This window comes from Bos grunniens, chromosome 16 (genome assembly GCF_055505025.1).
Source record: "Bos grunniens cultivar Pamir isolate PY7600 chromosome 16, Bosgru_T2T1.0, whole genome shotgun sequence".
In the NCBI taxonomy this organism is placed as follows: domain Eukaryota; kingdom Metazoa; phylum Chordata; class Mammalia; order Artiodactyla; family Bovidae; genus Bos; species Bos grunniens.
The window spans coordinates 3,934,221-3,957,300 of NC_141180.1; the positions used below are offsets into that span (position 1 = coordinate 3,934,221).

A 23,080-nucleotide genomic window follows, 5' to 3' on the forward strand; every position below is an offset into this window, starting at 1 on the left:
AGGTCCTATCTGCGGCACGCAAGCACTGCTGGGACATGCGGGATCTCTGGTTGTGGCCTGTGAACACCGAGCTGCAGCACGCAGGATCTAGCGCCCTGACCAGGGATCAAACCCAGGCCCCTGACTGGGAGCACGGAGCCCCTGGACCAGCAGGGACACCCCGGACTTTTAGTTTTGATATCAAAAATGTCCATTACAGTTGACTATGTGGAACTTGACGCTTCTGTTTAATGTGTCAAAGGTAAGTGTATTAACATAAAACCCAATGTACTAACAAATGTAGTTATTTCATTAATTGTCAAAGCTTAATGAGGTCTTCAAGCACAGCCCCTTTCATGCAGAAATTGATTTGCTTTACAGCATTTTGTTAAACGTTAACAAATCATATTTTAAATACAATTTGTGGATTAGCCTACCACCGAGGAGAAATTTCTCAAATAATCATTTCCTCTGTTACAGCCCTGAATGAAATCTAAGAGTCCTATAACCTACCTCTGCAGAACTTTACTGCTCCTGTTTACTTCTTGGGTGATGTTATTAAGGAGACGCTCACAAACATAAGTAACAACCATGGGAGAAGAGCATTTGAATACGACACAGAGAATACAACTCAACCCACTTTTACCAGCAACCTTGTGTGTAATGTCCGACTGAAGGCTCTGAGCCTCAGTTACCTCAAGTATCGAATGAAGTATTGGATGGCTTGAATTCCAAAGTCCCTTCCAGTCTCAAACATCCGCCAAATTCTGATTTCCTCTGAAATAAGTTAAGTCGCGCTGCACAAACGCAGAGCTTCCTGACATTCTGATTCAAGCGGAGCAGCTCCAAGCTGGGAGCCTGGGCTGCTGTAGTTCAGTCCCAGCCTTGAGAGGAAGCCCGAGGAAGCCATTCCTAAAGGCCCTCCATCAGAGTCTTCATGGAGGAAAACCCTACTGAAAAACAAACCCTGACCGATTAATCTGAAATCTGAAATACTAAGAAGGAATAGTTTTTGCTTTGTTCTTAAGACGTTTCAACTACAGGCTTGACCTCACCACCCCCCCAAAAAAAAAAATCAAGTTAATACTACTGGGTTTGCTATTCTCTACTGAACTATTTAAAGATGATGTGATGCTCTAAGATTCTGATTTATAATTATCTCATCAAGGTAGCATGGGAACTATTACGTGTATAAAGTTAACGCGGCAAACCATATAAAACGGGTGACATCCTCAGTTTCGTAACTTATTCCCTTTTAACCTTTTCCATATAGATATTTCTCCTATATTAAAAGAGAGGTCAATCACTTTATGAATGCATATTTAGAGGATCATTTCATGAAACACTTTATATACAGTTTTTCCTATTATAAATCAACATGGAAAAATGTGTGAGCTATAAGCCCATTACTTATTCACACTTCTATTTCTAGTAAATGACTATATGAACATATTTATTTAATAAGCCTGAGAATTTGTTTTCTCAAAGGAAAAAAACGTATGTCCTCTTACAGAAAATAATCCTTGTGGCTTTGTATTGTGATTCTTCAAACCAATAAAAAAAAGCCAAACACCATTTGACTATCTTCCTAAAAGACTATTACAACTATGAAATATTACAAAGTCATAATCATCAACAAAAGATGCTGTGCTCAAATGGGAAATGTGGTAACAACAAAAATTATGAATTCCAGCTAAGACTCTGTCACCATCCAGCAAAAACAAGCCTGGAAGTCCAGCTGCCTTCTCAATGTCTTTCCTTTACCATCTGTCAGGTGAGGAAAAACCTCCCCATTCTTCCAGAAAATTGTTACAGAGAGAAGAAACCTGGTCCAAACCTCTTCTGTCACGTTTGCACCGAGCTACACAGTCCTGGTGGCTCAGATACAGTCTGCCTGCAGTGCCGGAGACCTGGGCTCGAGCCCTGGGCTGGGGAAATCCCCCAGACAAGAGCCTGGCGACCCACTCCAGTATTCTTGCCTGCAGGATCTCATGGACACTTTACTCTTTACTACACAGTTAAAACAGCAGATTTTTGTGTAAATACTGAATAGAATAACTAACAAAATGCTAGCAATGTAAATACTGATTCTGAATCATGACACAACTTTACTATTAATTTTCTCTGTAATACAAAGTCTTTTAAATTTAAAACTTTAAATTTTTAAGTTAAAACTACATGCTTAATTTTTACTTGAAAACCCAAAAGAAAAAGGAAAAAAGATCTTCATGTTTTCTTAATCCCATGATTTTTAGGGTTTCCAAATTCTATGTTCATATGTCCTCTTCCAGTAAAATAAGTACCAACATGCTTCAGTGACCTCTTATACCCAGAGTCTGGGAATTTTAAAATGTTATCACAGGCAACTTCTCAAAACATCACAGTGCAGGGAGGAATAACTTCCAGGTTACAGGTGAGAAAACTCCAAAGACAGAAGTTACATGACTTATCCAAGATTGCCACAGAAGAAAAGAATGGAACTCCAGGTTTCCTGACTCCTATAAATCAATATAAAGCTCATCCTGTCTGTGCCTGGTCCCACACACACACACACACACACACACACACCCGCACACACAGCCTCAGTAACTGCAGCTTCTTCCTAAAGACTGCAGAAATCTGCATGTGAACATTTTCTCTAGCTCTGTAAAGCCACAGTTCGGAGCTAGGGTTTCATGAGCTGGAATGCAGTCCTCAAGACCATAGAGAAATTAGCTCAAAAGCCAACCACATCCTGGGGAGTTCTGAGCCAGCCTTGGGTCCCCAAATCCCCTATTTCCTAAATGAACCTTGCACCATTACAAGAGTCTTCCTCTCAGGCATCCTGCTTTACCAAGAAGAATCCTTCTGGCCAGGATAATCCTTTTTAAAAACAGTACTTGTAAATACCCCTTTACTGCTCAAGAATGTCTATAAATGCCCCTGTTACTTGACTGTTAGACAAGATTTAAATCCCAGAGTGTCAAGGTTTGCTGGACAATGAATAAAGTAAGCATGGGGGCCCATCCTGAAGACTGTCTGTAACAGTTTTGAGAAGTCGTATATTTCACACTTTAAAAAGATTTTACATAAAGGAAAATCATTTTTACTATAATCCATTTTTAATCTAAAATTTACATAAGGATACACTTTCAAATAATGTTCTTATTTGACAAATTGCTATACAATACATAAAATACAAGGTCCTATATTAGAATGGGTGACAATAAAATGTAAAAATTAACTTTCCTTCTCTCAAAGAGCCTAAAATATAGCAGATAAGAAACAATAAAGACGAACTTCTATGAAATTGCAACAGATTATGATAATGACTATATTCCATATCAAACAATATTCCCAATTTTCTAAGAGGCTTTTTTTTAATGTAAAAAAAAAGGGGGGGGGGAGGTACCAAATGACATTAAATGCTTTTCTGCTCTAGCAAGCTTATCAAGTTTTCTCACTGAACCAAACAAGGTAATGAATTGCATAACTAGATCTCTCCTATCAGGCCATCTGCATATGCTCAGATAAACCTTTCTTGGTCAGATAAACCTTCTGTGATTAATCAAAGGCTCTTCAACTGCTCCTTAAGTCTTCATTTGATTACAGAGTGTACACCAGTATTCACCAGTGTTTTCCCAACTGTTCCTTAAAACACCAGATCCCCTTAAGTTGAGAGAAAGAGGAGACGGATCATAAAGGTGTCTACCAAATACTGGGCTAAACTAATGCTGGGCTCAGCTTCCTGGAGACCCTAATATGCTAAAGAGCGCACTGTGGCTCTCCAAGGTGGCACCCTACAGATTTTTCTAGAATTGTCTAGGCACTAATTCCTTCCACAGAACTTCTATGAATATCTTGGAGGACTCTGGTAATCTGTAGAACACAGTTTGGTTGATATTGTATTTAAATGTTCTCTTCTGGTCCCATTTTTCGTGTTAAAAATATATTAACTCAAGGGCATGAATAGAAAGATTCCCATTCATTTAATCTTATGAAACATATAAAAACTGGGCGGAAAAGTCTGCTGTGAAGGCAACTCGTGCACCTCCCGTTCTGCAGTTACGGCTCTGCTGATTGCGGTGAGTCAACTGTGGAAGCCTGCCCTTTGCTGTACCTGGTGCTTCTTCACTCAATTCTACTTTGAAATTCTTACTGTTAACCTTCTGTCTTTTCTGTTGTGTATTCCTTATAAATCTTGACCTCCCTTTTTAACCTTTCTGGGTTTCTTTGCTCTAAGGTATCTTCTGAAAACAGGATGTAGTTAAGGATTATTTTTTAGGTTGAGTCCATCTTTTAAAACAGAAATTTAACATGTTTAATATATTAAATACATTTAATGTAAATTGGTTTACTAATATTTGTTTTTTATAGTCTTATTGTTTCCTTTATGTTTATTTTTTTTCATCTCTTGCCATGCGGGACCATGCCCTTAATCCTATCCAACTACTCAGAAAATAAACATGTGTGTGTGTGTATGTGTGTTGCTCAGTCACGTACAACTATTTGCAACCCCATAGACTATAGCCCACCAGGCTTCTCTGTCCATGGGATTCTCCAAGCAAGAATACTGTAGTGAGTTGCCATGCCCTCCTCCAGAGGATCTTCCCAACCAAGGATCCAACCCAGGTCTCCTGCACTGCAGGCAGATTCTTTCAAGTCTAAGCCGCCAGGGAACCCCAAGAAAACAAACATATATCCCACTCTGTTTTAAATTCTGCTAACGGTGACTTTCAAGGTTTTCTAAGTTCTCCATTGACCAGTTTCTGGTTGAGCATCAAAGGAGAAATGAAATCCATCTTGTGACATACAATCCAATCCAGGGCAGCCAAGGACTGACAATGCCATTACTTTCCCCTCTAATGCTCACCCCATCCCCAAACTCTTAGATTACAGGTTCTATAGCCATAGCCCACCTAAGTTATTCCTGGCATTCTTACTATTTCGAATCCTGAATAACTCCTGTTTAGTCTTGCTTTTACATGTAATTTGCTCCCATGCTCATTCCCAGCGCTTTTGTACAAAGATGGCCCCCTCCCAAACTTAGTTTTTTTTTTTTTTTTAATTTTACTCCTATAGTACATCTCTAAGTATTTTTTTTCTAAAGGACACACATGCAACACATTTTCTCTAATCACTGAAACCTGAACCATCACTCCCTTTTCACACGTGAACAGTCATTTGCTGTGCACACACTGTTTTGGCCACGACACTGGGTTTTGTTCTCTGCAGTAGTTGACCATTACCTCCAGTATTCTGTGACACTAAAGAGAACATTGATTTCTTCCAATTTCTTGGATGACGACCCAAGTTCCAGGGACTTACTTTTATCAATTATTGGCTACTCTATTTTCTACTACTTAATCTAGCATCTGCCTGAAATAAATCAAGCTAGCAACCTGAGTCACCACCATAAGGGCGTGATAAGGAAATTATTTCATTTCCACGCAAAATACATCTTTTGCTCTATGATCAATGAGCAATTCTGCTGATTTGCTTGCTCAGGTTTCCTTTAATGGCAAGTCCCTTGATTATTTAAATCGATAAGGATGCATTTTCAGCTGGCACAGAACCTGCCTCCTACATACTGATGATTTATGAGCTAGTAGCTCTGGAATCTCATTTCCCACCCTACCTCTGCCTGATGAGCCAAAGCAGAAATGCCTACGATCCCAACCCCCTCAAATCCAGCCTACTCTGAATCCCCTTCTCAGGGAATGGCACTGCCTGTCGCCCGGGCATACAGTTCCCTGGCCACACCACACCTTCGACCCCCTCACCTCCACGAGTCCCCACCGCCCGTTCAGTCTACCTCCCAGACCCCCCTCGGCTTCTCCCAAGCCCTTGCGACTATTACAATCTATGAAATGTTCTTGGGTAACGTACTTCCTACTCTACACACCCACTGTCATGATCAATCTAAAACAAAAACATGGTATGTCACAATCCCGCCTAAAACCCTTTGAGGAATGAAGCTCTCTTCTCAGCCATGCTCCTTACTGGCTCGCATACACGTCCTCCCCTCTGGCCTTAATGAACCATCGTCACGTCTCCCAAATGCCAGGCTCCTCCACGCCTGTGTGCCTCGGACACAGAGCCATCCTGGCTGAAACTCGCTTCCCAGCTAACCTGCCTGGCGACCCTGCTTCACACTCAGGTGACCCTTTATGAAACACCCCTCTAAGTAACCTGTCCCTGGGCATTTTAATGAAGCAGTCCTCTAAGCATCTGGGGTCCAATACCTCCAGGTCCAAAAACAACATTGCTGCTGAGTCGCTTCAGTCGTGTCCGACTCTGTGCGACCCCATGGACAGCAGCCCGCCAGGCTCCCCCGTCCCTGGGATTCCCCAGGCAAGAACACTGGAGCGGGTTGCCATTTCCCTCTCCAATGCATGAAAGTGAAAAGTGAAAGTGAAGTCGCTCAGTCGAGTACGACTCTTAGCGACCCCATGGACTGCAGCCCACCAGGCTCCTCTGTCCATGGGATTTTCCAGGCGAGAGTACTGGAGTGGGGTGCCACTGCCTTCAGCAACTCCTATTTAAGAGCAGACTCGATCGCTTCATTTTTTTTTCACCTCCAATACACAGGAAAGTCCTATAAACACACTTGTTAAATAACCAGATTTATAAAACAAGAAGTTACATGGAACACAGGTCAAACAATCAGGACCTAACAAGTTCAAATTCACATGATCATCTGCTTTTGAACAGTATACTATAATAGAATACTAAATAATTCATAGTAGTGAATTCTATCATAACAAAGCTGATAAGGCCCCATGGAATACAAGCGAGGACTTGGAAACACTTTAATGAGTATGAATTATGTATTGTAAGGTCATCTGTTCTAACAGTCTTTTGTCTGTAACAAGCACTCCCTAACCAAACAATCATCACAAAAAAAATGAAAAACACTGCTCATTTAAATAAAGGAAAAATTCAATAGATCTTCCTGAATTAACTCATGATTTTACATTTTATCCTTATTATTAAAAAAAAAAAAACTTATTAACTGCTGCTTATTCATCTGTTTGGCACATGTCCGCTGCGACACACGGTTCTACATACTATTCCTGAACCTCCAAGGTCCTCCTTTCTGCCCAGACTGCTGCTGCTAAGTCACTTGAGTCGTGTCCGACTCTGTGCGACCCCATAGACGGCAGCCCACCAGGCTCCCCCGTCCCTGGGATTCTCCAGGCAAGAACACTGGAGCGGGTTGCCATTTCCTTCTCCAATGCATGAAAGTGAAAAAGTGAAAGTGAAGTTGCTCAGTCGTGTCTGACTCTTAGCGACCCCATGGACTGTGGCCCACCAGGCTCCTCCATCCATGGGATTTTCCAGGCAAGAGTGCTGGAGTGGGGTGCCATTGCCTTCTCCATCTGCCCAGACTAGTTTGCGGTAAACTACAAAGTGGCTTTAAAAGCCTTCTTCTCACCCCCTCCCTCTGACGCTCCGCAACACCAGGCAAGGAGAGGAGCCCTGGAGCCCAGGAGGGAAGCCAGGTCGCCCACCAGGTCTCCCCGCATCCCCGCCAAGAAACTTCTCCACTGACCCGCACCCAGGCCCCACCACTCTCCCGAGACCTGCGTCAGTCATAACAACAGATATTCCCAATGGAAAATCAGGTGAGACGGACACAGTTAGTGTCCAGCAAAACAGATCACATGTGCCCCTCGACGTCCATGAGAACTGCTGCCTTGCCCCCTTCCTGCCCATCCTCGCCCCTCAGAAGAAGAGGCAGAATAATCAGACCTCTGGGTCACCTGACCTCCTTTTTACCGTGCGCAGACTTTGACAGCAAATTTAAATTAACAGAAAATTAAGAAAAGATGGAGCAAAGCAGGTAGGAAAGGCCACTGGCTCCACAGTTACACGGAACTGCCCTAGCTTCTACTAAGGCTTCTCGATGAGCTTACTTATCAAGTAAGTCATGGTTAAATTGTGTATTTTAAGGTTTACCTACTGAGAAACTAAATCTGATCACTGGAAAGGGCACCATGAGCAAAGGAGAAAACAGTTACTATAGAGTAGGCAAACAATTACTACCCAGAATACATAAAAATAAAACTCCTACAAATTTGTAAGAAAAGGACAACCTAAAGAGTGGAATGGGCAAAGGGCATATTCTGGTTATATCCAGACAAAACTACAATTCAAAAAGACACTGCACCCCAGTGTTCACTGCAGCAGTATTCACAGGAGCCAGGGCATGGAAATGGCCCAGACGCCCACGGGCAGACGGGCGGTAAAGGAGGTGTGGTCCGTGTGCGCAGTGGGATACTACAGTCACATTCTCCTCGATGTCACAGAACCCAACCAGGCTTTGAAGCAATTCCGTGAGGCAGTTGCTGGGCAGACATCCTCAGGAAACTCTGCCAAATCCTGTTGCTCCTGCTGCCCCGCCCTGCAGCCCTGCCCTGTGCCCCCCCACCCCCTCCCATGCTGCAGCCCCCTGCCCTGAAGCCCTGCCCTGCACCCAGAAGCCCCTCTTGCTCTTCTGCACCCAGACCGCAATCACACCAAACTTCTACATTCAGTTGAAACAAATCTACTTTCTCTGGCACACGTGTCGTGTGACACTATACTTTAGGAAGTTACTATCCAAAGAGTAAAGATGACTATTTTAAATCAACAGCAGGAATGACAAGCACATGATGCTGAGGAAGCTACCGAGACTTTAAACATAAAGGACTCACAAAAGTTTGAAGATCTGATTAACAGTGATGCCAGATGCACACTCAAAATGGAACTATATGATTGACAGCTACTTAAGTTTTGTTTTCAGAAACCTTCTGACTCTGCAGAAATCCACTCCTCTGACTAAAGAAATGATAAAAATTTTAGCAAGCTGGCAGACAGTAAGAGACTTTGAAAGCACAGGTTATTACTATATGTAAAATAGATGACCAGTGCAAGTTCGATGCATGAAGCAGGACACCCAAAGCCGGTACTCTGGGACAACCCAGAGGGATGGGGTGGGGAGGGAGGTGGGCGGGGGTTGTTCAGGCTGGGGGACACGTGCACTCATGACTGATTCATGTCAACACATGGCAAAAAACCACCACAACACTGTAAAGTAATTATCCTCCAATTAAAATAAATTGATTTTTAAAAAAAGCACAGGTATATAAAGGATGGAAACTGCATTATTCAGGTCTTCACAAGAAAATACCTTACATGCTATACTTACAGCTCAAGTCAGATAGCAACACACAAGTTAACCTTTAGTTTCTCCCACGATTCATGGAGTACTGACCTACCTTTTAGTGAAACTGCCCTTGTACACTGGAGAAGGCAATGGCAGCTCACTCCAGTGTTCTTGCCTGGAAAATCCCATGGATGGAGGAGCCTGGAAGGTTACAGTCCATGGGGTCGCTTACAGTACGTGGGGTCGCCAAGAGTCGGACACGGCTGAGCAACTTCACTTTCACTTTTCACTTTCATGCATTGGAGAAGGAAATGGCAACCCACTCCAGCGTTCTTGCCTAGAGAATCTCAGGGACGGGGGAGCCTGGTGGGCTGCCATCTGTGGGGTCGCACAGAGTCAGACATGACTGAAGCGACTTAGCAGCAGCACCAGCAGCCCTTGTACACGAGCAAAGGTGAGGAGCCATGGACGTGCCCTCCCAGAGAGGCTACCCCGCTCCCCTTTCCACACCAGTGACCCCGGAGCTGCCCCCTCGCCAGACCCCGCTGCGGTGTTTGAGCCACAGGTGACCAGCTGCCCCCGGAGAGTGTCACCAGGAGTCCCCCAGGCAACCAAACTAGGACTTGAGCAGGGTGTCACTCCCCGCCCGGGACAGAGGCGGGTTTGTCCTGAACTCGGGTCGCTGTGATGAAAGGAGACTCCATGAGAACACAGGATGCCGCCCTGCGCTCTGTGCAGACAGCAGGCTTGTACTCGACGCTGATCTGGCTAGTATTTCTTCTCCCTGGTTCCCCACTGTCAGGCACTATGAGAACTTTACCCCAAACTGTCTCCTCTGCCTTGAAACAGAGCATTTCAACTCTCCTTTCCCCAGCTAACTGGAGGATTTCACACCACTCTGACACTCATTTTGATTTGATGGTGCTCAGCGTGGGTGAACACCTCAGCACCATGATGGCACGAAAAGACCAGTGGCAAGAGGACTGCACAGAGCTGTGAGATGCCTCCGACACCATGCGGGACAAAGTCTGTTCCTCCTGTAACCCCATGATCACCCCCCTGTTTATGAAGGAGGACAAAGCCACAGCCGCAAAAAAACTAGATGCTCCAATAAATGCAGAGGTGAATAAACCCCTTTACAATCAAAGACATGCACTCCCCTGCCTTCAACAAGGAAGCATACACCATGACACATAAACCGTCCTAAGAGTCTGCAAGAAAGTGAAGTCTCTCAGTGCTTTATTTCACCCCATTTCAAGGAAGAGCCACAGCTACTCAGAGATGGGGGCAGGGAGGCTGAGAACAAAGTGCCGGAGCTGCAGGTAAAGGATGCCCCCAGACCCCTGCGCAAACGCAGGGCCTCCCTGGACACCCGGTTCTCCTACTTTCTGGTCCTCCGCAGCTCGTCCTGCCGCTGTGGGCACAGTCACTGTGTCTACGACTGCTGCTGAGAACGCGAAATGCACAAAAAGGGAGGCAATCGCGACCTCTCAGGTTATTCGCAGGGGAGACACAGACTTCACAACATCAGGAAACCAGGATTCCACCAGACGCCGGGCAGGGACTGCCGGGAGCAGAGCTGACAGGGGGTCCACGCAGGCGGCGGCCGGCAAGTCGACTCGAAGGGCAGTGGGAGAGCCGACCCAGAGCAGAGGACGGGGTGGGGACAGCGAGGCCACCGCCGCGGGGCAGGAGGGCGCGAGCCAGCTGCGGCGGAGCAGGCACCGAAGCCCGAACCGCGGGTAGGAGACTAAGTGGAAAAGGCGATGGCAGCCACTCCAGCTCTCACCTGGAGAAGCCCACAGACGAGGGGCCTGGCGGGCTGCAGGGGGTCGCGAAGGGTCGGACACGACTGGGCGACTTCACTTTCCTTCTTTCTATAGTTCCTTTTGGAGAAGGAAATAGCAACCCACTCCAGTGCTCTCGCCTGGAGAACCCCACGAAGGGCCTGGCGGGCTACAGTCTATGAGGTTGCAGAGAGTCGTACAGGACTAAGCAACTAACACACACACACAGGAGACTAAGGGATCAGAAGGTATTCTACAGACAGTAGTTGGAGGGCTTGAAACGAGGGGAAAACCCTACCTACAAATGGGGAGAAGGTCTTGAATGAATCAACAGGTGGACAGATAAATAAATCTAATGCAATCCTAAATTTTAAAAGGGGAGAAAGTCAGAGGATACTAAAGGGGAATTTGTTTAAAAAAAGAAAAAACAGCCCCTCTTCTTGGTAATTTTACTTTTTCTTGGTAACTTTAAAGTATACTATAGTATCACTGAAGTCTGGATTTTCAAATATAAACTAAACTTCTTCACACATCTCATAAGCCAAACTAAGCTTAAGACATTTTTTTAACAAATTTTTTTAACAAATTCCCTCTACAACAATCTTGCTTCTATTCTGATGCTAGTTCCTGACCTGCCATTAACTAAGAACCAAATAAAGAGGTACCAAAGCACTACAGCTTTCACTGCTATTAAAAACAGAACTTGAAAACATCAAGGTACAAGTAACACTCTACCATTACATCACAGGAGAGGGAAGGGCCAACCTTCCGAGCAATGTTCAAGGCCTTTGATACACCATCTCTGGGTGTTTTCCCAGGTTAATTTCCTATGTGCTTCTTCCTGAATATATTCATGAATATACAAATGTACCGCTGGTCCACGTGGCCTGGTGTTTTATAAATACCTTAAATGTTTTTTTTAAATACTTACTGACATTTTGAGTATCCTCTCAAACTTTCAGCAATGAAAAATATGAAGATAACTAAATAAAACGTATCTGTGTGGAAGTGGAACAAGTTTTTACTATGTCAGCATCTGATGACCACTAATGAAATGATAATTTTCCATCAATTTGAAGGGGATTCCCTGATGGCTCAGCAGCAGGTAAAGAATCTGCCTGCAGTGGAGGAGACACAGGAGATCCAGGTTTGATCCCTGGATCAGGAAGATCCCCTGGAGAACCCCATAAACAGAGGAGCCTGGTTGGTTACAGTCCAAAGAGTTGCAAAAGGTTGCAAAGAGTCAGACTAAGCACAACACGAATTATTCCTAAGAAGGGAATAATTTCAAGTATTAAGCTAGTAATTTCTTTATTAACTTAGTTCAACATTTTCCCAGGAGGGGATTATTAGAACATCATAATGGAATTAATTTAGCAAATATATACATAAAAGCACCTTTCATGGATAGAGAGAGGTTCCTTTCCCTTTACAGAAAGCCAAATTGCTTCCCTTGAACTAGGAATAGGCCAGCCTCTAAGGAAGGCAAACATAAGGATACCGAGTGAACAGCTTAGCAAATCAGATTCAAATCAATTTCATCTGACTCCTCTTCCTGGTTTACTGTCCTTCCTAATTAGAGGAATTCAGTTGTTTCTTTGTTCTGGCTGCCGAGCCTCTAATTCGTACCTAACCGCCCAACTGGTCTCCATCTTGACTCCACAGCCCTCCGGTTGCCACCAACTTCCTGCCTGGCATGCTCCAGTTTCTCCCAGTCCTGGCTCTCACCTCACCCCACTCTGAAATCTTTCAAATTTTACAATGCAGAGTTCAGACACCAGGCCCAGACCCCCGTCTGACAGTGAGCACCTGGAGGTCAGACCTTCGCCCTTTCGCAGAGTAAACCCCCCTCACCCGAGGCCCTGGATCTGCCCTGCCCCCTCGGGGCCTGCAGTCCACCACTCAGCCCTCCAGGACCTCTGCCGACGCAGGGATCTGCCCCGGGGCCTTCGGACTCACACAGGCGCTTGGGCGCCATCACCTGCCTTCCCTGAACTGCTGGTCCGGACAAGAAAGGTCCCAGGCCCTGCAGGAAACACAGACGTGCACGGGGCGTGATTCACACCTTCCAGAAGCACACATTCCAGGAAGGACGCTGAGACAAGCACAACCACGGGGCCAGTGGATAAGCACCGAAGGCCTAAAGAAGGAAGAGGTCTTTGTGTTTTTTGTACAACATATGAGCAGAGCCTTAAAGGATAAAGATGATTTTTAACCACAGAGATTTAACAACTGATTAAAAAAAAAAAAACAGGCATAAAAATAGTGAGAAAATCACAAAGCAGAGAGCAAAGGATACAGGGAAAGGATACAGAATTTACCAAAAAATGAAGAGTTGAGCTGTCAGATGAAACTAACATTTAGGGGAGAGTAAAGAAGCGAATCTGGAAAGGTGAGTCAGGGTCCTGACTGGAGGCACAGGTGAGCCAGGCGAGATGATACAAACTACAGCTCACGCCTGTCTCCCATCTTCTGCAATTCATCAAAACCGAGAGAGTTTTCAGGCACAAAGATAGACCTGTGTTTAGACGATCCGTCTACTCACTTTGAGCTACTTACCGATACCCTCAAATCTCTGTCTTCAACCTGTGAAGTGGTGGGACCCAGGGGGGAAGTGGGGCGAACAGTGAAGGGGAACACTGGAGAAAGGAGGGTCCCAGCGTGGACAGAAGCCCCGGATCACCCTTCAGCTGCTGCAGATCCCCGGAGAGCCAACGGCCGAGGCGAGGCCTGCAGGTGGCTGTGCCTTCCCAGTCCAGAGAAAGCTTAATGTCAAGGGCTGGGCAGCCAATTGGATCCTCTTTCCAACTATCTCGCAATGCATATGCAAATATCCCCCCAGACTTCACAATGAAGAAAAACTGGTGTCCAGGGCTGAGTCTGGAAACACTGACATTCCGAGGTTGACAGCCCACCTTGTGAACAGAAGGGGCCTCGGACGGCAGCGTGCCCACCCAGCACCACGCCCAGGGGGTCAGGGCGCCCTGCACCCTGAGCGCATCTCTGCGGCCCAGGTGCCTTCCCATTAACTGAACCACTAATCACACGCCCAGCTCCTTGACTCCTAGGCCACGTCCTGTGCATTTTAACCCAGCTCACCCTGAGACCCTGCGCTTGCCATCTCAAAGCATACAAAAATGAACCCAGACTCAGTCCAGGACTTCAAAACTCACTTTGTCAAGCTGCCTCTTCTGGTACTATTTATGATACACACACGTATATATGTATATATATATTTTTAAGGTGGGGGGAGTAGAAATGGTGGGAAAAGGGACCTGGATTTATTGGTAAGCTCCAAATTAAAGAAAAAGATAAACAAAAAAACCAGAGAGAGGGCCTTCCCTGGTGGTCCAGTGGTTGGGACTCCGTGCCTCCAGGGCAGGGGGCATGGGTTCAATCCCTGGTCAGGGAACCAGGATCCCACACGCCATGTGGTGTGGCCCAAATAAATAAGAGCCTTTTTAAAAAAAATTACTGATACAGTAGTTTTAAAACGGCCATGCACACTCTCTCAGGTTAAGAACATCACTCACACGCAAAGGCTGCGCTGAGGGACAAGGAGGGAGTCAGCCCGTGTTATCAATGGAAATAGGACGGTCATGGAAAGAGGAACAGATGAGTCATCGCACTTTTCCTGAATGCGGGCCAGCTCGGCCAGATCCAAGAGACAGGAAAGCCTGGTGTGGCAAGCCCCGGGGTGAGCGTGGGCTGCAGGAGGGGCGGGCAGAGCGAAGTCTCTGCGGGGGCCCCGGGCTGTGGCCTGAAGCAGAGCAAACTGTGGCGGGGCGGGGGCAGCGGTGAGTTTTCACACTAAGAAGAACACCCTGAACATGCCCCAAATGTGAGACCAGCAAAGCAGCACACTCACAGGGACCACTGGGTTGGGACAGAACTAACACTAACACTTAGGGATACTATCCTCTTCCACTGCTGAAGCCGAATTTCCTCTTCGGTTTTTACTCAATTCTTACGCAGAGTTGTGTGTGTGTTAGTTTCTCAGTCATGTCTGACTCTTTGCGACCCCATGGACTATAGCCCGCCGGGCTCCTCTGTCCATGGGATTCTCCAGGCAAGAATACTGGAGTGGATTGCCATTCCCTCCTCCAGAGGAATTTCCCAATCCAGGGATCGAACCCTGGCTTCCTGCCTCGCAGGCAGATTCTTTACCGTTTGAGCTACAGGGAAATCTCTAGACTTATATGTACTTACCTCATTTATTTTCACTGATGATAAACAGTGACATCGATAGTACCTGGCCAGCAGCTGAGCTGAGAGGCTGTCTGTGCTTGCTAGGAGGGGCTGATTCTTAAGCATAAACTGCCCCAAGAGCTGCCCACCCCCGGAGCGGAATGATGTGAGCAGCAGGGCCCGACTCCCATCATAAATAAATAAAGCTTTAAATTAGCAACTCTTTTCTAAAAAGACCATGTGGCATTTCTTCTTGTTGCCTGAAGAACGCACGACTGCTAACCCAACAGAAGTAAAAAACAAAACACCATGCCTACCACCAAGAGCCTGACAGAGAGGTACACGAGGCAGTGTGGACTATTAGGGAATGCAGTGGAATGTGGAGGAATGTGCACTAGCAAATTCACATCCTTGGGCTTCAGTTTATTCTCACATTAAACGAAAAGGTCAGTTTAGACGACTTTTTAGGTTTCCTTCCAGCTCTCAAAGTATCTGATTCAGTGAATTACGCACTTAAGGTCTCCTAAGGGAAACCACAAAATAAGGGTGAGTGGAAACTTGATTCTGGAACAGCTGTTCTGGGGGAGCAGTAAGATACAAGCTGCAGATGACGTACGTACAGGACGGCCTGGGTGCCCGCGTCCCTCTAGTGCTGATACAATACAATCCCTATACAACCTTAAATACTCTGCTCAGAACACAAAGACCAGAAATCTAAAAATCTTTGGTGTGGTAAAGAAACTGGAAGAAAAAAACAAAAAGTATTTAGATCATGCTTGTTAAATTTTAAGCGTAAGTGATCAGAAGCAAAGATGAGGTCATCAGACGACCCTAATCCAGTAAGACTGGAGTCCTTTTGAGGATAGGAGGAGACACAGGAAGGTGGCCATGAGGCAGGTCAGAGACGGGGATGGCCACCCATCACGCAGGGCCCAGAAGGGCCACCAACATGTGGGCTGAGAGCCAAGGGCACACGCTCCCGGGAGCCCTTACGGGGAGCACGGCCCGGTGGACAACCCAACTTCTGACCTTCAGAACAGCGCGTGTAAACCTCTGCTGTCTGCAGCCATCCAGTTAACTCGCTGGGGCCACCCTAGGAAACTAACACAGGAGGTGCTACGTGCTGGAGCCCAGGACCTGGAGCTGCTGGGGCCTGACCCCAGCAGCCAGGTCTGGTCCTGGATCCCCGGGAGGGCAGCACCGGCAGTCCCAGCCCTGGGCTTGCTGCTCATGGAAGAGGCAGCAGCCACTCCCTGGGGGCTGGGTGCTGGGCAACTGCCAGAAGCTCAGACTCCCTCCCACCCACCCACCCAATACCACTGAGCACGGTGTAATACATGCCTTCCGACAAGAGAGAGAGACAGACAGAGAGAGAGATGAGAATGACGAGAAGACTAGGGGGAGAACCACCTGATACAATGCAACTCATCATCCATGGCTGATGCCCTGAACACTCTGGGGCTCAAGATGACAAAGTGAAGCTGAAAAGAGTATGCCATTCAACCATCAAAATACTTATCAACTGGAGAAACTTTACTAAAACTTTCAGATGTAGACAAAAAATGTTTTTAAAAAATGCCGTTTTCACTGAATACTTCCCATTACCATGCTCTTCTAAACGTGTCTTAATGTAAAAGACTGTTAAAAAAAAAAGAAGTGAATCTATAGGTTACCATGTGACATTGAGAATGAAACATCAATTTACTGCTATAAAACAATCCACCAGGAAGCATCCTCTTTGTACAATGTCTTTCAATTTACTTGTATTTGTTAAGTAGCAAAACATGCCTAAACATGACTACTTAAAATAAGGACGTGCTATTTGCCTGAAATAAATTACCTACCGTCTGGTTCTGGGTATCTTTACGACAGTACGCAAACGCATCACATTATTTCATTGTAGGGCCCAGCAGTTAGACAGACGAGGCGGTGGAAGAGCTGCAACTCCTCACGTCTCAGAGGTATGGCAGTTTTTCATAAACATGTCCACATGCTTTGTTTTCCCAATAATAATATAATAGATGATATGTGGCTTTGTTATGGTTATGATCAGAAAGAAATTAGAGTAATTTTCCAGGTAAACATGGGAATATGAGAAAAACCACAAATAAAAAAAAAAGAATTGGAAGCATAGTAGAAATATACTAGAAAGAATATTCTAACTTTTTCCATTTTTCAATTAGTATTTAAGTATCTTTTTGCAGCTCTCATCTTTTTTTTTTTTGGTCCAAAATATAACCCCCAAGCCTCTTGTGGTTTTTTCCTGAGGAACTAAGGTTTACTGCCCCATCCCCCGAAAATATAGTAAAAAATTAACTCCTATTGGGAACAATTAAATTATAAATATGAACAACACAGGGCAAAAGGGAAGAACAATTAAGGCAGAGAAGACAGAAATGGCAGCGGAGCCAGAAGGAACCTGTTCCAATACAGCTGGGCCAGGAGAGGGTAGGCAGCGAGGTCTCCTGGCAGAAGAAACAGAGAAGAAGCGGGTTTCCAGCACCAAACGTCCTTAGAGAAAAGGTGAGACGAAATTAACACTACGGAGCCTCCTACCCTACTTCTAAAAATATGCGGTCACTTACTCCTCCAAGCAATGATGGGACCCAAGCTGGGAAGACTATGGTCTCAACAAATCGAGTAGCTCAGCCAAGGTCACAGCAGAGAAGAGAAACCTGGGCCTCCGTCTTTTTCACATTGGGTAAACACAGTAAATTGTATTTGTGCAGCGAGGTCACACAAAGAGAGGAGGCTTGTGGCAGCTGGTGGCAGTAAGCCCTGAAGCCCCAGGCCCCACCCTGAGGGGTCACTATTTCTGCCCACCCTGAACTTACTGGGGCTGGGCTGGGAAAGCGTGTGTAAGCTCACAGCTCTTGCCTTTTCCATTGCATTCAAGCTCTTTCCATTATCTACACCCAGGTCAGTGGCAGCTAACTCTACTGAATGCCAAGGAAAGAGTTAGGCAACCCCCAAGCACACCCCAGGTCCCAAACACCCAGATGGCAGCCTCTCCTTACAATGCAGGCCCTTTTTAGAAGTTTGTTTTTTTTTTAAAAAAAACCGGAAAAAAGTCTTTTATAAAAAAATACTAAGTCAGTTTTTCTAAAAAGACAAAAATCTGTGCATACTCTTACTCATGCCAGAAATTCTTTCTAAAGGCAGCAAAGGCAGCCATTCCAGAAGACTTAGAACAAAAACTGCTAAAGAAACACACCAAAAGACATTCCTTCCAGTCTTATCTGTCGGTTAAGCAAAGATAAATGTCTGACATCAGGGTCCATCTTGGCTTAGCATCAAGAAGGAAGCTGAGAGCTGGCACATCGCAGGATGGGTGAGGGGGTCCCCTGAGGCAAGAACAGCAGAAATCCCTAAAAGTCTAACAGAGGTTGAAATGTTATGAGGTCTCTGAGATTACACACAAGATCTGGCAATGAATAACTGAGCATTATTCTAAGAGGATTGGGGAAGATCAAGAGATTGTCACAGGGATCAAAGGACCAGGAAAGACTAAAATGCCGCCCTGGAAAATCCCTACCAGCCCAAACACCAATCCTAGACTCAGGTTTAGATCTGTGTGTTACCTTCCAGGGCAGGAGGGGGCCTCCAGCCTGACTCTAAAGTTTTACCGGAAGAGCCACACCCACCTGTTCAGGTATGCCAGTGGGTGCGGTGGCAGTAGCTGCAGAGACCACAAGGTTCACAAAGCCAAAAATATTTACTCTCTCACCCTTCTGAGACAAAGTCTACAAGCCCCTGTTCTATATGAAAGCAACCTGGAATGAAAAAGTTCCTTCAATGACTCACAGTGATTATCAATAGAAGGCCACCAGCAAGATTCACAGAAAGGGCTGTTTCCACTAAATAATAGAAAACACGTACATTTCTAAAACTCGATAGACCAATTAAATACCAATTTTGTGTTCCGTTCATTTGCACACTATTTTGATGAACACACTCTGGACAGCTATTGCCAAACAGCTGGTTGTATCAGTTCATTATATAAATACTGTGCCAGAGCTAGTATTTTAACAAAGGTTAAAAAAAGAAGCTATCCTGCTTGAAAACATGAATAAATGCTTCAAGGCCACCTATCTGTTCTCCTCATTCCCACTGCTCACTGAAAACAATGAAATATATTCTGTTTTCCTTAAAACGGAAGATATATAATACACAGAGATACTCAAACTATTTAATCACCAAAAGAAAATCAGCAGTCTACAGGTTTTAGAACTCTAAGAATGAACGGTCCTACGTTAGTTCTATGTATAAGTTTAAAAATTATCAACTGTTGTATCCTGCCAATAAATTTGATTACTATTATATAAATTCCCTTTAAAACTGAAGGGAGAAGGAATTAAGTTGAAACTTTCAAAAGCATGAAAAAACACTTAAAACATCTTACTATATATTTATAAAAATGCTGAAAAATAACTGCTGATAAGGCAAGCCAAAGCAAACAATATTATACATGCCATTTCCAAAACACTTAGTATATTACTAACTTTGTTGCCATATTTTATATATGATGTACTAGAATACCTACCCACACAACTCTTGAGCAAATATTTGAAGGGACAAATATTTTAATTTGAGTGAAACTAGTTATGCAGACAGAGTATCACTTTGTGCATCTACACTTCACATTTTTTAAATACCAAAGCCTATTTAAAAAGAAAAAAAAAAATCAAATGAAACAAAACCTAAAAGGAATTTCTGGGGACTTACTATCTAATTAAGCAACTTCTTTTCCAAAACTGCAGTAAGTAAACATTTCTGTCCCCTCTAGATGCCCTTAAAGGGTGGCTTCGTTTGTAATACTAGAAAGATACATTTTAAAACATCAGACAGTTTCTAGAAAAAACAGCTTTGGTTCCAGGAACAAGCTCACTGTAAATGTAAAAGCCTGCAGAAGTCTCACTGTAGTGACTGGCATCTCAGACCACTTATTTAAGTGAAAAAGAGAAATCTACATTTCAGTACATACACAATGGTCAAGAAGAAAATACGTGAATATTCCGAAAAAATCAGTGCCTCAAACTGCCCCCTGCAACCACCAGAAACACAGAGGGAGGGGAGTAAGAGGTGAGATACTCAAGCCCACATCCTGGTCGTGTGAAACTGCAAAACTGAGTTCTATTATTCGGGGACGTTAACACCGAGGCCCCCAGTCTCCCCTCCTCCACTAGAACGCAGCCATCATACCAGGCGTGCCTTCCTCATTCTTGCAGTAAGTGCTGCTTTACTGGGCTGGAAAAGGGCTCTCGAGATGGTCCAGCCAGAAGCTGTGAGTGGTGGAGAGGCGTGGAGGGCAGCAGGTGCGATCGGGATCAGTGGACCCCAGCAGAACAGCAGTGCGGATTAGCAAATGAGTCTGCACCCGGGGGGTCGTCTTCACTTTGGAGACTGCAAACCACTTTTTGTTTATGGAAAGCGCTCCAAATTAACTGTAAAAAACGCTGAAGGATTTGGAGTCTTAAGAGTTCTCGGTTTGCATTTTCACACGATTTCAAAGAACAACCCCACCCCCCGCACCCCCACAAACATCAGTCACACCAACTGGGGAGCCCAAGGTACAGCTGAACCTTGATAGGAGACGAGCACCTGGGGGGGGGGGGGCGGGAATCCCAGGGACCTGCCGCCGTCCCCCCCACTTTATGTGTTTAACTGACCAGCTCCCCCCATCCTCATTTTCGGATTTATCTCACAACTGTCCCCTCCTCTCCCTAATCTTGAGTGTTTACTTCGCAAGCCCCGCCCCCCAATGAAAACCTCCGCCCCCCTCCCACTGGCCCCGAGCGCCGGAGGAAGTGCCCGCCCCCCACAGCCGGAGCCGCGCCGTCCTCGCCGCCCATTGGCTGCGGAGGCCGTCCGTCTGAAGGGGGCGGGGCCGCCCGCGCCTCCAAGAAAGGTCCGGGGCAGCCCCCGACCCCCCCAGAGAGAGAGCGACCAGCTTCCACTAGGGGTACCTTCGCCTTTTAATTTCGCCGCCCTCCTCCCGTCGGCCCCATGCAGTTTAAAACTTTTTCAAAGCTCTCACCCAGTCCAGGGCCAAGTTGAGGATGCTGCGGTTTTAGGAGTGAAGCAAGCTGTGGACTGGATCTCTGGAAATGAAATTCCTTACGTCTTCTGTTAACCTGTTTTGGCTGCACGGGCCTTCATCAAGGGTTCCGGCCAAGAATACTCGGCGTGCATTTACCAGGAGTCACCGCAAGCATTACAGAGTTAACTGTATCTCGTTTAACTATTCACCCTTTTCAGTCAGAATGTCCCAAAGGTACTATAAATTTTTGAGGGAAAGTGCTAAGCCCTTCTCCGACCACACCCTCAAGAGCTCACGCTCCCTTACAGAATGATCACGCACACATTCTTCACTTTATTCTGTAACGCAACCTGGCGAGACGCGCAGCTGTAGCCTGAAGGGAATATGCATACTTCTATAAACTGCAAATTCCTTGGAGGAGGAATTACCAACAGTGGTTCTAATTATGGCGGGCACTCAGTGCTCTACAAACTATGGGTATTTGTTTCAACTGCATCCTTATGATCAGTAGCCTCAAAGCAGAGGAAAAATCATTTCGTTTCTGCAATGTTTCTTTCAATTCTGTCACCAACAACGCTCAAGGATGGAAACATATCTTACTGTAAATAACTATTTTTAGTATCCATCCCTAAGTACAGCTGGGCGAGAACAAGACTCATCTGTTTGAAACATTATCTCCCAAGGCCTAGTTTACAGGAAAGAGGTGACAGGAGCTCTTAAATCTCACTGCAGCATCCTTCTCTAGGTTGTGTTCCCTTCCTGACACGGGACAATGTAGTCTTATCACTTTTTCTCCTTTTTCCCTTTGAGCTCCCTTTCGTCTCTGATTTTTGGCCTCAACGTTCAATGACTTTATTTCTCTTCTTTTGCCACTAGCACTACCACCATTCGCTATTTGCCTTGCAATCATTCTCTCTGACGTCTCCTAGTCCTGACAGAGCCCCAGTAAAGCACATTCTCCAAAAGGTCGGTCATCCTCCCGGCACTCCAGCAAGCCAGTCTGCAAAGCTCCCACCACCCACTTCTCCCTGGAAGTTCGTTCAGCCCAGTCCCGCGGTGGCCGATTGACAGCTGGACCCAGCCAATCCGCGAGGAATAAATAAGAGGCGCAGCCAATGAGCGTGCGCCGGAAGGCGGGACTTCGCCAAGTTCCTCGGGTCCCCAAACCCAGACCTGTTGCGCCGCCGCCGTGGCCGCCGGAGTTTCTTAGTTACGGCGGCGGGCTCGGGCGCCCGGGCCGCGCGGGGCACGAGGCTCTCCCCACGGCCCACGAGTGGCCCGAAGTCCCCCGGCCGCGCGCGCCCCGCACCGGCCTCCCTTCCTCGACCCACCCACGGCGTGATCCCCAGGCCGCCGCGCGCGGGCCCGACCTCCCCTCCCCGCCTGGCTCCGCGGGCAGCCCCACCCGGCCGGGCCCCCGGCCCGCGTGCCCAAGACCCCAGCGGCAGCGACTCACCAGGAAGCGGAGAGGTTTGCGTCCTCCGGCCCGCGCAGGACCCGGCGCGGGCGGGCGGCTCAGCCAGGCGGCGCCGCGGACAGGCCCGCTGGGCCCGGGGCTGTGGCAGCGAGGCCCGGAGCGCTGGCCACCTCCCGCCGCGCCGCTCCGGCGGACGCTGCAGGCGCGGGCACCCACCCTGCGCACGGCGAGGCGCGTCCGGAGCCAGAGCCTAGCGGCGGCCCATCCTCCCACGACTCCCGCGCCTCCTCCCCCGGCTGCGGCTGTCAGGAGTGTAAACATCCCGGCATCCCCGAGGAGGGGGCGGGGCTGGGCCGGCCCCGCCCACGAGGGCGCCGGCCCCGCCCCGCGCCGCAGGCCCCGCCCCCAAGCCGGGCTAGGATCGAGATGCTTGGCTGATACCCTCAGACCTCAGCGTCAGAGCCCCAACGTCCCCCGCTGGCGCCCAGGCAGGTCTTGGGGAACCTTCCTGTGGTCAGGCCCAGCCCTAGTCCCCTCTT

The 23,080-nt window shown here is 46.7% G+C and overlaps 1 protein-coding gene across 13 annotated transcripts in view; it reads right to left on the reverse strand.

Annotated features, from left to right (window-relative positions):
* Positions 1-22,856, reverse strand: part of NEK7 (NIMA related kinase 7) — a 166,864-nt gene extending 144,008 nt beyond the window's left edge. For 9 of the 13 annotated variants that reach the window (XR_015142581.1, XM_086342204.1, XM_086342205.1 and 6 more), the window contains exon 1: positions 22,581-22,856. The gene's annotated coding sequence lies outside the window, so the exon portion shown is untranslated. Of the gene's footprint in view, positions 1-13,455; positions 13,636-21,121; positions 21,567-22,580 lie in introns of those variants that run through there. The other 4 variants (XM_086342197.1, XM_086342194.1, XM_086342203.1 and 1 more) reach the window with 4 other exon arrangements.
* Between the last annotated feature and the right edge of the window lie 224 nt (positions 22,857-23,080).